The 9,816-nt window shown below is 38.6% G+C and overlaps 1 pseudogene; it reads left to right on the forward strand.

Annotated features, from left to right (window-relative positions):
* Positions 1-8,459: 8,459 nt before the first annotated feature.
* LOC129890856 (5S ribosomal RNA) lies at positions 8,460-8,579 on the forward strand (annotated as a pseudogene).
* Positions 8,580-9,816: the final 1,237 nt, after the last annotated feature.

Raw genomic sequence — 9,816 nt, forward strand, 5'->3', positions numbered from 1 at the left:
AGTGATATTTTTTCTGAAATGCCCCATAGCCTCCTATTCATAGATATGGCACGCTTCACACCGATGAACAAGACTTAATCGATGTGGCATATTAGACTTCTTAGGACACTTTAAACCTTGTACTCTGATACTAAGTTTGTAATGACCCAAGCTAGACCCTAGGTGCAACACGGCAATTAGAAACCCAAGGAAACCTAACCATGCCTCTTAACATATTATTCATGAGCATACATGAGGTAAGTAAAATAAATGAGCAACAACATAGATGCAGAAGTAATTTATAAACATGGAAATCTTGATAAAGGAGAATAATCTCAAACTCGAATGAAAGACAATATAGACTCATCTAACATGCCTCTACTAACTGGATGGGGGTGTAAGACAAGCTCCTAAGCTCCTAGATCACCCATGAAAACATAGGAAAAGTCATAAAATAATGAGAGATAATGGTATTGTCCTTGAATAATGAGGACTCAGCAACAATACAAAAGTAAAGATCAACACTAGCCAAAGGTGCACGAAGATCATCCCACCCTATATTATGATACACTGTAGGCAAAAAGTATGTATTAGTATATGGAATGCACTAAGTATGTGAGAAGTATGCATGAACAATAAATATAGGACAGATCAATATAAACCATGAGATATATAACCAATATCTTAAAACATGAGTAAAACCATGAAAACTTTTAAAATATATCATCATGTGGTCAACGCATCAAAAAATCAACATGAGAACCTTATACCTTTTTATATACCTTGATGTAGGATAGGACTTTGAATCAACATATAAGATCATGCAAGCTACAACATGAAATATGATGTGCCTAACAACGAGAAGGGGGAGGCTACTTAGCCACGGTAGACTCTGTAATGGTACTTTATCTAACTTTGTGTTGTATATTGATCCACTAGATATGTTATATTGGCAAACCTATGCAGGAAACATAGTCAGGGACTAAAGGTTTCTACTAGGATTCCCTTGGGTAGATACAATGGCTACCGAGTAGTAACCCCAAATTAAAGTCCTCTCATTACTTAGTCATTATCCCAACAAAACGTCATGAAAACATAGTCAGTAAAATCATTAGGAAATACAATAATTGATATCAATCCTCATCATAAGAAAATAATAGAATAACTTATTAACATGATTGATTCATAAGAATGCATGAGTTGGTGAAAACTACCTTATCACCTCTTTAATATAATTGTGTGATAATTACCTTATCACATCATAAATTCTAGCTTAAAACATCATTGAAACATTATTCATAATCTTTCGTGAGTCATTCATAGTCTTTGATAAGCATTCATAAAATTTTCATTGAAATCACTAGAAATTCATGATCATAGTTCATTAAAAATATACTTGAAACTAGCATATAGCATGAGTCATTGAAATTCATCTTGAAATCATGCAATGTGATTTAAAGTATATATAATTCTATCAATAATCATAAGATAAATCATGAGTAAGAAGACCCAATGTAAAATCATAAAATCAGGGCTTTTATAAAGACTTCATAAGAGATTTTGAGAAAAACCTTCGGATTCCATGGGTGAAAGGTCCCATGGATGAATTCTTATATACCTTTGATCTAGGAAGCCCTAATTTTTCTCTTGACTGGAGACTTGACTTGAATTCCCATTTGAATTGCTTGAGGAAGAAAAAGACTATTGAGAGAATACTTTGGAGAGGATTTTGTGTTTGGATGAGAATGAGAGGGTTAGGAGGATTTAGGTAAGTTAATAGGTTGGAATAAATCTCAAAAATCTGTCCATATTCATTAATGAGACCATATTGAAAGGACCAAAACATCCCTAACTTGAACTAAATTTATGCTCATGCACATAAGGCTCTTCATGGACATTGTGTAGCCCTTTACAGTCTATGAAGGGTCTCATAAACTGAGGTACAGAAAGGTCTTGAGGGTTTTCACCCTCCACAAGCTCCTCAAGTCCTGTGAAGATCTCCATGGGTCGTTAAGAGCTCTATGGGGAAGACCTTGAAAAAGCTCTAGAGGTTGAGATTTTCATGGGCTCTTCCATGGTCTCTGGTGATGTTTAAAGGTCGTGAACCCATCCATGGTCCCTTCACAATTCCTTTCCTTGATCTCTGTCTCCATATAAGGCCACTCCATGGCTCATGGTGCCCTCAACGGCCCATGGTAGGCTCCGTGAAGGACAACCTCGTACCCAAAGCTGTAGTTTTAAAATTAAGCTCAATTTTTTGACTTTCTAACTTCCAGGGTCTTACACATCACCAGCCTCAAACTGCCCTATGAATGATCTGCATCCCTTTCCATAAAGTGCCTCAAATGGTGCCAGGTCAAACTAGAGTAGTAGTTGTTGTTGTATGAGAATTCACACAATCGTTAGAACTAATCCCAATGGACGCCCTCAAAGCTAATCACATATGCTCTTAGCATGTCCTCCAACACCCAAATTTTCACGACCTGAGACTATCCTTTAGTCACGAAATAGTACTTAAAACCACAAGTGCAATCAAATATAGCCATTCTCAGATCATGATTACTCACCAAGTACTAAGCAGAATCAAAGATAGCACTAATAAGAAGCGTTAGAACTTATATTATAAAATATTATAGGAAGAAAACGATGCATTCATGTAATGACTCTCAAGGTCATTTTTATGTTTTTCTAATATTTTCAGCAATTAGAGCTTTCTCATAGCAACCCCAAGCCAGTTATGACTTATTGGCACTAATAGTTCAGTCGTCTAGTCGTTCATTTGGGTTTTATGCCTATTTCCTTATTTTGGAGCTCTTAGAGTTTGAATGGTTGAATTTGATCAAATATCTATGAAAATGACCTCAGAATAGAATTATTATAGTTCCATCAGCTTTAGAATGGCCAAATTAGGCTAGTAGCATAGTCGGCATGAGTATCGAGGCAATTGATACGAGTTTGAGGTCATCTTGTGCTTTAGTTTTTGAAATATGGCCTAAGGTTTACTTTGGTCAATATTCTTGGTAAATGCACTTGGATTAAAATTCCTTCAGTTTGGTTAGCTCTGGATGTTCGAGTTTGGTCTAGAATGACCTTTCGTTCATGTCCCGAGACTTTCGGTCTCATTTCGAGCCTCTTTGGGGAAATAGAAAAAACTATGCTTGGGTAGGGGACCCACATTTTATCGATACAACCTCGGATGGAAATTTTGACTGTTTCATTGAGTTCAGAGCATTGAATTTAGTGGGATAGCATAGTCCATTTGCATGCATGGGACTACGAACAAATCCCGAGCACCCAATCAAAGGTTTGGCCTCTTCCAAAACTCAGCTATTATGGTTGAGTCTGGTGCCACCACTAAAGCGGCCCTTGGTAGCTAATATCACGACCCAACCCCATAGGCTGTGACGAGTGCCCGAACTGGCACTCGCATATATCCCTGCTATCTGTGAGTAAATCAGTCCCCTCTTTAAGTTATAGCACATCAACAGGCAGGATAACATATAAGCCAGCGAGGCTTATCATAGGCACCACTGTACATACATGCATATAAAACGCATATACAACCCACATACATGTCCACAGACCTCTAGGAGTAAGAACAATAATATAAGGTAGGACAGGGCCCCCATCGTACCCGTGAACAAATAAATATATACATCGAAGGTTAATACCAAAACTAGGCTCCGGCACAATGGAGCGCTTCTGAACTATTGAGTGGAACTCCTACGCTGACAGATCCCCAAAGTGTGTTTCTATACCTGCGGACATGAATACATCCCCCCCAAAAAAGGGGGTCAGTACGATATATGTACTAAGTATTTAAAGCATAGACATCATAAGGAGATTACAGTTAGCGTAGGGATGTAGGGGGCAAGTATAACATTTAACCTTTTACCGTACTCGCATCGTATAAAAGAAAGTCATACATATTACCATCACGTACTATGCTTGGCCGTTAGGGGACTCACTGTACCATCTACATGATTTTGTCATCATAAGCACATATATATTATTAGCACTGTGGAACATACAACCCGATCCATGTATATAGTAAGTACATGCCGAGGAACATACGGCCCAATCTGCACATCATATAATAATGCCGAGGAACGACGGATCGATCCACATATCATATAGTAATATCGAGAAACGTTCGGCCTGATCTATGTATTATATAATAATGCCGAGAAACATCTGGTCCGATCCACATATCATATACTATACTCAGCCCTTTATGGGACTCGGTGTCATCATATCATCATATATCATACTCGGCCCTTTATGGGACTCGGTGTCATCATATCATCATATATCATATCCGGCCCTTTATGGGACTCAGTGTAATCATATCATTATATACCATACCTAGCCCTTTATAGGACTTGGTGTTATAATCATCACATACCATACCCGGCCCTTTATGGGACTCGGTGTCATAATTATCATATACCGTACCTGGCCCTTTAAGGGACTCGGTTTCATATTTATCATATACCGTACCTGGCCCTTTATGGAACTCGGTGTCAGATGTATTACAGTATATACAAATCAAGAATGAGTAACCATATACAATCTAAATCATTGTCAAAGACTCGATAATGTAAGAAGATTAAGCTATCGTCTGAGGACCAGAATAGTAGCGTAGCCATCTCGAGTGCCTTCTAAATGACATTGAGGCCTATATCACTTAGGATCTCGGGGACCCTAGACATGCGCTAACGTAATACTAACAATTCATTGAATCAGAGATACCCATCATCACATAGTCCTTAGGACTAGGAGCTTATGCATCCAGTACTTCTCAACCTATGGAGTTCAAGGAAAGTAGTTCAACTTACTACAAGAGTTTCATATTCAGAAGTGAATAAGAGATACGGATTACATTTAGGACTTAAAAGTGGAGTTACCCCAGAGCTCGTATCACATTTTATTTACAATTAGGACATGCCAAAGGAAGAGAAAGAATAAGCTTTCCCTAGATTCTACTTTTCCTCAAGGAGTCATCATTACATATATCGTACCCGGCCCATCATGGGCTCGGTATCATAACCTTATTATTGCATTACCTTACTATCATAGCACCACACTTATTTCAAAGACATATCAAGAGGAAACAAGGGTAGCTCTACATACTTATGCCAAAACATGCCAAGAGAAAGGAGATAACTTCACATATTTACTACTCTCCATCATATAGAAGCCTTGAGAGGCAATAACTCAACTAGTATAGGAATTCTACCATCGAGAAGTGAATAAGACTTATGAGGTATACTTGGGGTTCTATGAATGGAATTATCCCCACATTTCAAATATCAATCACTTAAGGCTAAGACATAGGTAAGCTTCACATACCTCTTACGGATTACTCTTACACGTTCGCCTCATCGTCTCTTGAACCTATTTAACATGAAAGTACTAGTAATTTTAATGACCTTTCACTTTCCAATTCTACACCCAAGTACTCATAGGAGTTATTTCCTTATCCATTGCCCTCGACTAGTTTGTTACTAGTTCCGAATCTATCAAAAATCGGGCAGCATCTCCCCTATAACTTCAATATCCCCGAGATTTCAACTTAGACACAATATCAATAAGCTTACCACCAACAACAACCAGCAGCATATTTACAAGTAAATCACTTCAACCTTACACAATACAAGCTCCAAACTACGATACAAAAATAGAGTTTTTTAATCTTTATTTCTCAAAATATTTAACCATACCAAACGTTGAGTCATGTGGCTCCAACAAGAAGCACCCACACCTTTTTTAAAATACTTTAAATCCCTTCAACATGCAACCCAACCAGCTGCACCCGCAGCACCACAATGACAACTCAGTACTCGACTTTAATTTAGCTATAACCACTTCAATTTAGTTTGTTTCTAATGTCAATCATTCTTATAAAATTTTTCCACTGCCAACCTTATTTAAGAAATTTAATATACCTCATAACAACAACATAAACTCCAATTTTAAAGGGAAGCCCTTACCTTGCAAAACTTTCCTCGGAAGTTCCTTTAGCGCGCCTAAAATTTTGTGGCTGTTTGCTAATGTTTTGGGCTGCTCCAAACCATACATTTTCATTAATAATACCTTTATAACATCGTGGTACACCATAGATAATTAATTCATGGAATGAAATCAAAGAACTCACCTTTTTTTAACTTCCAAAACTGTGGCTCTCTCCCTCTCTAGTTTCTTCTCTTCTCTTTTTTCTTGTTCTTGAGTTTTCTAGAGGAATATAGAACTTAATGAGTCATAAGATATGTATATATATAGGCTAATTTAGGGGAGGATGCATGTCATCCCCTAAGTGATGACACATGTCAAACTCTAAGTGGTGATACGTGTCAAGCCCTCATTGGGCCAACACACCCTTTTCCTCCAATCACAGGCTGCCACATGGCATGTGGGGGCCCACCCCCTTTGCTCCAGCTGCTGCCACATAGCACTCCTAGCTGCTACCACGTGGCACTCTCCCATGCTTCCACATGGAACTTTTTTTTTCCCTCGTGAGTTCATAATCTCATCTTTTTTTACGAACCTATGTAATCCTTGCTACGTAAGCTTGGTATGTACTCCAGTAGCTTAAGTATGTAAGATTTCCAAGTTGGAAGCATACGTAAAAAAGTCGAGTCCTATGACTCATTGTTTGGTCTCCAACTTTTTCCGGATTCTTCTAACTCTATTTCCAATCTTCTCTACTATGGGGTATCGTATTCTCCTTTCCTTAAAGTTGTTTGATAGCGTTATAGATTATCCGGGTCACATGGTAACTCTTAAGAAGCTTAATAGTTCTTAAGAAGTCTTAAGAAGCTTTAAGAAACTTTAGGAAACCTTAAAAAACTTAAGAGGCTTACGATCCTTCCAAGAAACTTAAGAGCCTTTCAAGAGACTTAAGAACGTGTTCCAAGGTACAAAAGTATGGGGTGTAACATCCTTCCCCCCTTTATAAAATTCATCCTCGAATTTGAACCAAAACCTTCCTCAAGATCTTATACAGACTATATGGAGAGTTTCTCTATTCCATTGCAATAACATATACTTTCATCGAGCTATCACTATTAGAGTACCAAAGGTTGGGATTACCTGTAGCGTAAGGAGTAGGTACGTATACTTGTGTCTTATTTCCCCCTCCGCTTCCTAGGTCATCTCTTCATGATTTTTATTTCGCCACAATACCTTGATGGAAGCTACGTCCTTAGTTCACAATCTTCTACTTCGCCAACCTAGAATGGTGATAAGTTGCTTCTAGTAGGATAACTCCTCTGTGACCTGGATACCCTCTACGGGATATACCCTAGTTGGATTACCAACATACTTGCAAAGCATTGATACATGGAAGACTGGATGTACCACTTCCCGATTCGCTAGTAAGTACAGCTCGTAGGCAACCTTGCCTATTCAGCGGAGGATCTGATAAGGTCAATGCATCTCATACTAAGGTCCTTTTTCTTACTGGATCTCATCACTTTCTCTGTGGGCGACGCTTTTGAGAGTGCTTAATTATAACTTGAAACCTTAGAGATCGACATCGATTATCTGCGTATGACTTCTATCGACTCTGTGATGCTAATAATCTCTCCCGAATAAGCTTCACCTTCTATACCGCCTATTGAACCATGTCTGGGCTTATTAGTCATGTTTTACTAACACCAAACCAACCAATTAGCGACCTACATTGTCTGCCATACAAAGTCTCATACGGGGCCACTTAGATACTGGAATGATAGTTAATATCATAAGTACTCTTGACAGGTGGTAGGCAATTATCCGTGTTAGCTTTGGGGTCAACTATATAGGCCCATAATATATCGTCTACCGTGTAGCTACCAAGCTTAGTCTGTCCCTTAGTCTGAGGGTAAAATGGTGTACGAAGACCTATCTGTCTTCCCAATCTTTTCGCAGATTGATCTTCGGTAGTTAACTATAACTTGGGCTCCTTCATCTGGGATAATAGCTATGGGGACTCCGTAAGGTCCTACCACCCTCTTAACCTATAATTTTACACAATCTCGACTGGAAAGGTAGTCCTTGATTGAAGGAACATGGGCTGATATTGTTAATCTGCGAATAACATTCCATATAGAATTATCTGTCTAGGGAGTGTAAAGTGAGTCTTGTAGCCAAGGTCGTATTGTGGAATCTTCGACCTCGTATATTACTTCTTGCCTTCTTTAGATGACATCAACTGGCACCCTCGCCATTTAGGTTTTGGTTTTTACCTATCAGAGTTGGCTACCAAGTTGTGCTGAATTCCCCTCACACAATAACCTGTATAGCCGTTCCGTGGTTTGCCTTATCATTAACTGGTATTATGTTGAAGAACTGTGGCATACAAGTGCGTCATCTGTTAGTAATCATCTAATACTGCTTGTTTTGCTTAAGCTCTTTTACAATTCCCTTATCGTAACTTAAAACACTCTAGGTACATAATCTCGTGTCATTGCTTCATCGCTAGTTCGGATTCTCCCATCGTGTGCAATCATAACAGCACTAATGCACCAGATCCCACCAGAATTCCAAAGTTAAACGTGCTTGGGAGAGAGTAGTACTAGGATGGCTGACCCTCTTGGGAAGTCCTCGTGTCACATTCCATTGCCATTCTTGCAATAATGTGTGAAGGCACTCATCTTAGCCCAAGATTTACCTTAGCGTTTTCTCGCTAGTCTTTATGTTTTGCCTTGCCCTCTCCTCTTCTCTCTTACAACCGGTGTCGGGGTAGATCTTTAATTCTACCATTACTGTGTCCTTTTGGCCATTTGATTTAACTTCTCTTTGTATTCCTCTATAACGTCTCCAAAATATCATAACTCATTTTCATCATGTACTCCTCTGCTTGGTCTTATACTGTATATAACTATTCGTAGGTTGCACAACTACTCTTATACCACTGGTATGAGGTAAATGTAGTCTTTTCGTCTCCCAGTCCATCTTGCTTTACATATATTCTTCACACTAGAACTTAACTTGCTCGTGCTAACGCTATTCTATCCTACTCTTTTCTTTTCTTCTTTTAAGCACTCCTTGGTCTCCTCATTTCCTACCGTAAGAGATTTTCTATTCTTTCTCCTTACTACTTGTATGTCACAATATCAGCAACCAATGATGTTTTTGCCATATCTTAATCTTTACTCAAACACGGCCCTACTACCCTTTTTGCGGCCTTTAGTTTGCTCAGTCCTACTCTCTTATCGTATTCACCCCTTTTTGTAGGCACCCATAATTCTTTGCACGGTCTCAGATGCCACGGCTTCTATCTATTTATTGTTGGCCTTGAGCTCTTGCTAACTCGTGCCAGTATAGGATCTCACCTGAAATTTAAGCGATCCCATCAATATGTGACAGTTTCAGTTGATTTCCTCTCATGCTTGTATTTCTCTTGTCCACTTCCCCCCTTTAGGGTGTACCCATGTCATCCTCTTTTTATTTTCAACTGTTCATACATATATGATTCTGTTCCAACACATTTGATATACTACACCATGTCTACACCTTCTGTTAACTCATTTATACTTTAGGTTGCCCCTGTAAGAAACCTTAATATAACCATGGGGTGCTCAGAATTCTCAATAACTAGTACCCAATCTAGTCTAAGTACTGGTACTTGAGTCATATAACTAATATAGTAGTTTAGCCGAAGCCATATTTCATTCATCCCAATCAGTATGTTACTAGTTCTTATAATTGTGTCCGATTCTCCATTCGAGGGCACTTATACTCTGATGACACGTGTTTCACGTTTTGTTATCATCTCTTTTTTTCTAAAGGATACCACTTGTTCCTTTAATAATTTCACAATGCCTCAGTTATTTTACAATTTTCCATTCCCTA

This window comes from Solanum dulcamara, chromosome 5 (assembly GCF_947179165.1).
Source record: "Solanum dulcamara chromosome 5, daSolDulc1.2, whole genome shotgun sequence".
Lineage (NCBI taxonomy): Eukaryota > Viridiplantae > Streptophyta > Magnoliopsida > Solanales > Solanaceae > Solanum > Solanum dulcamara.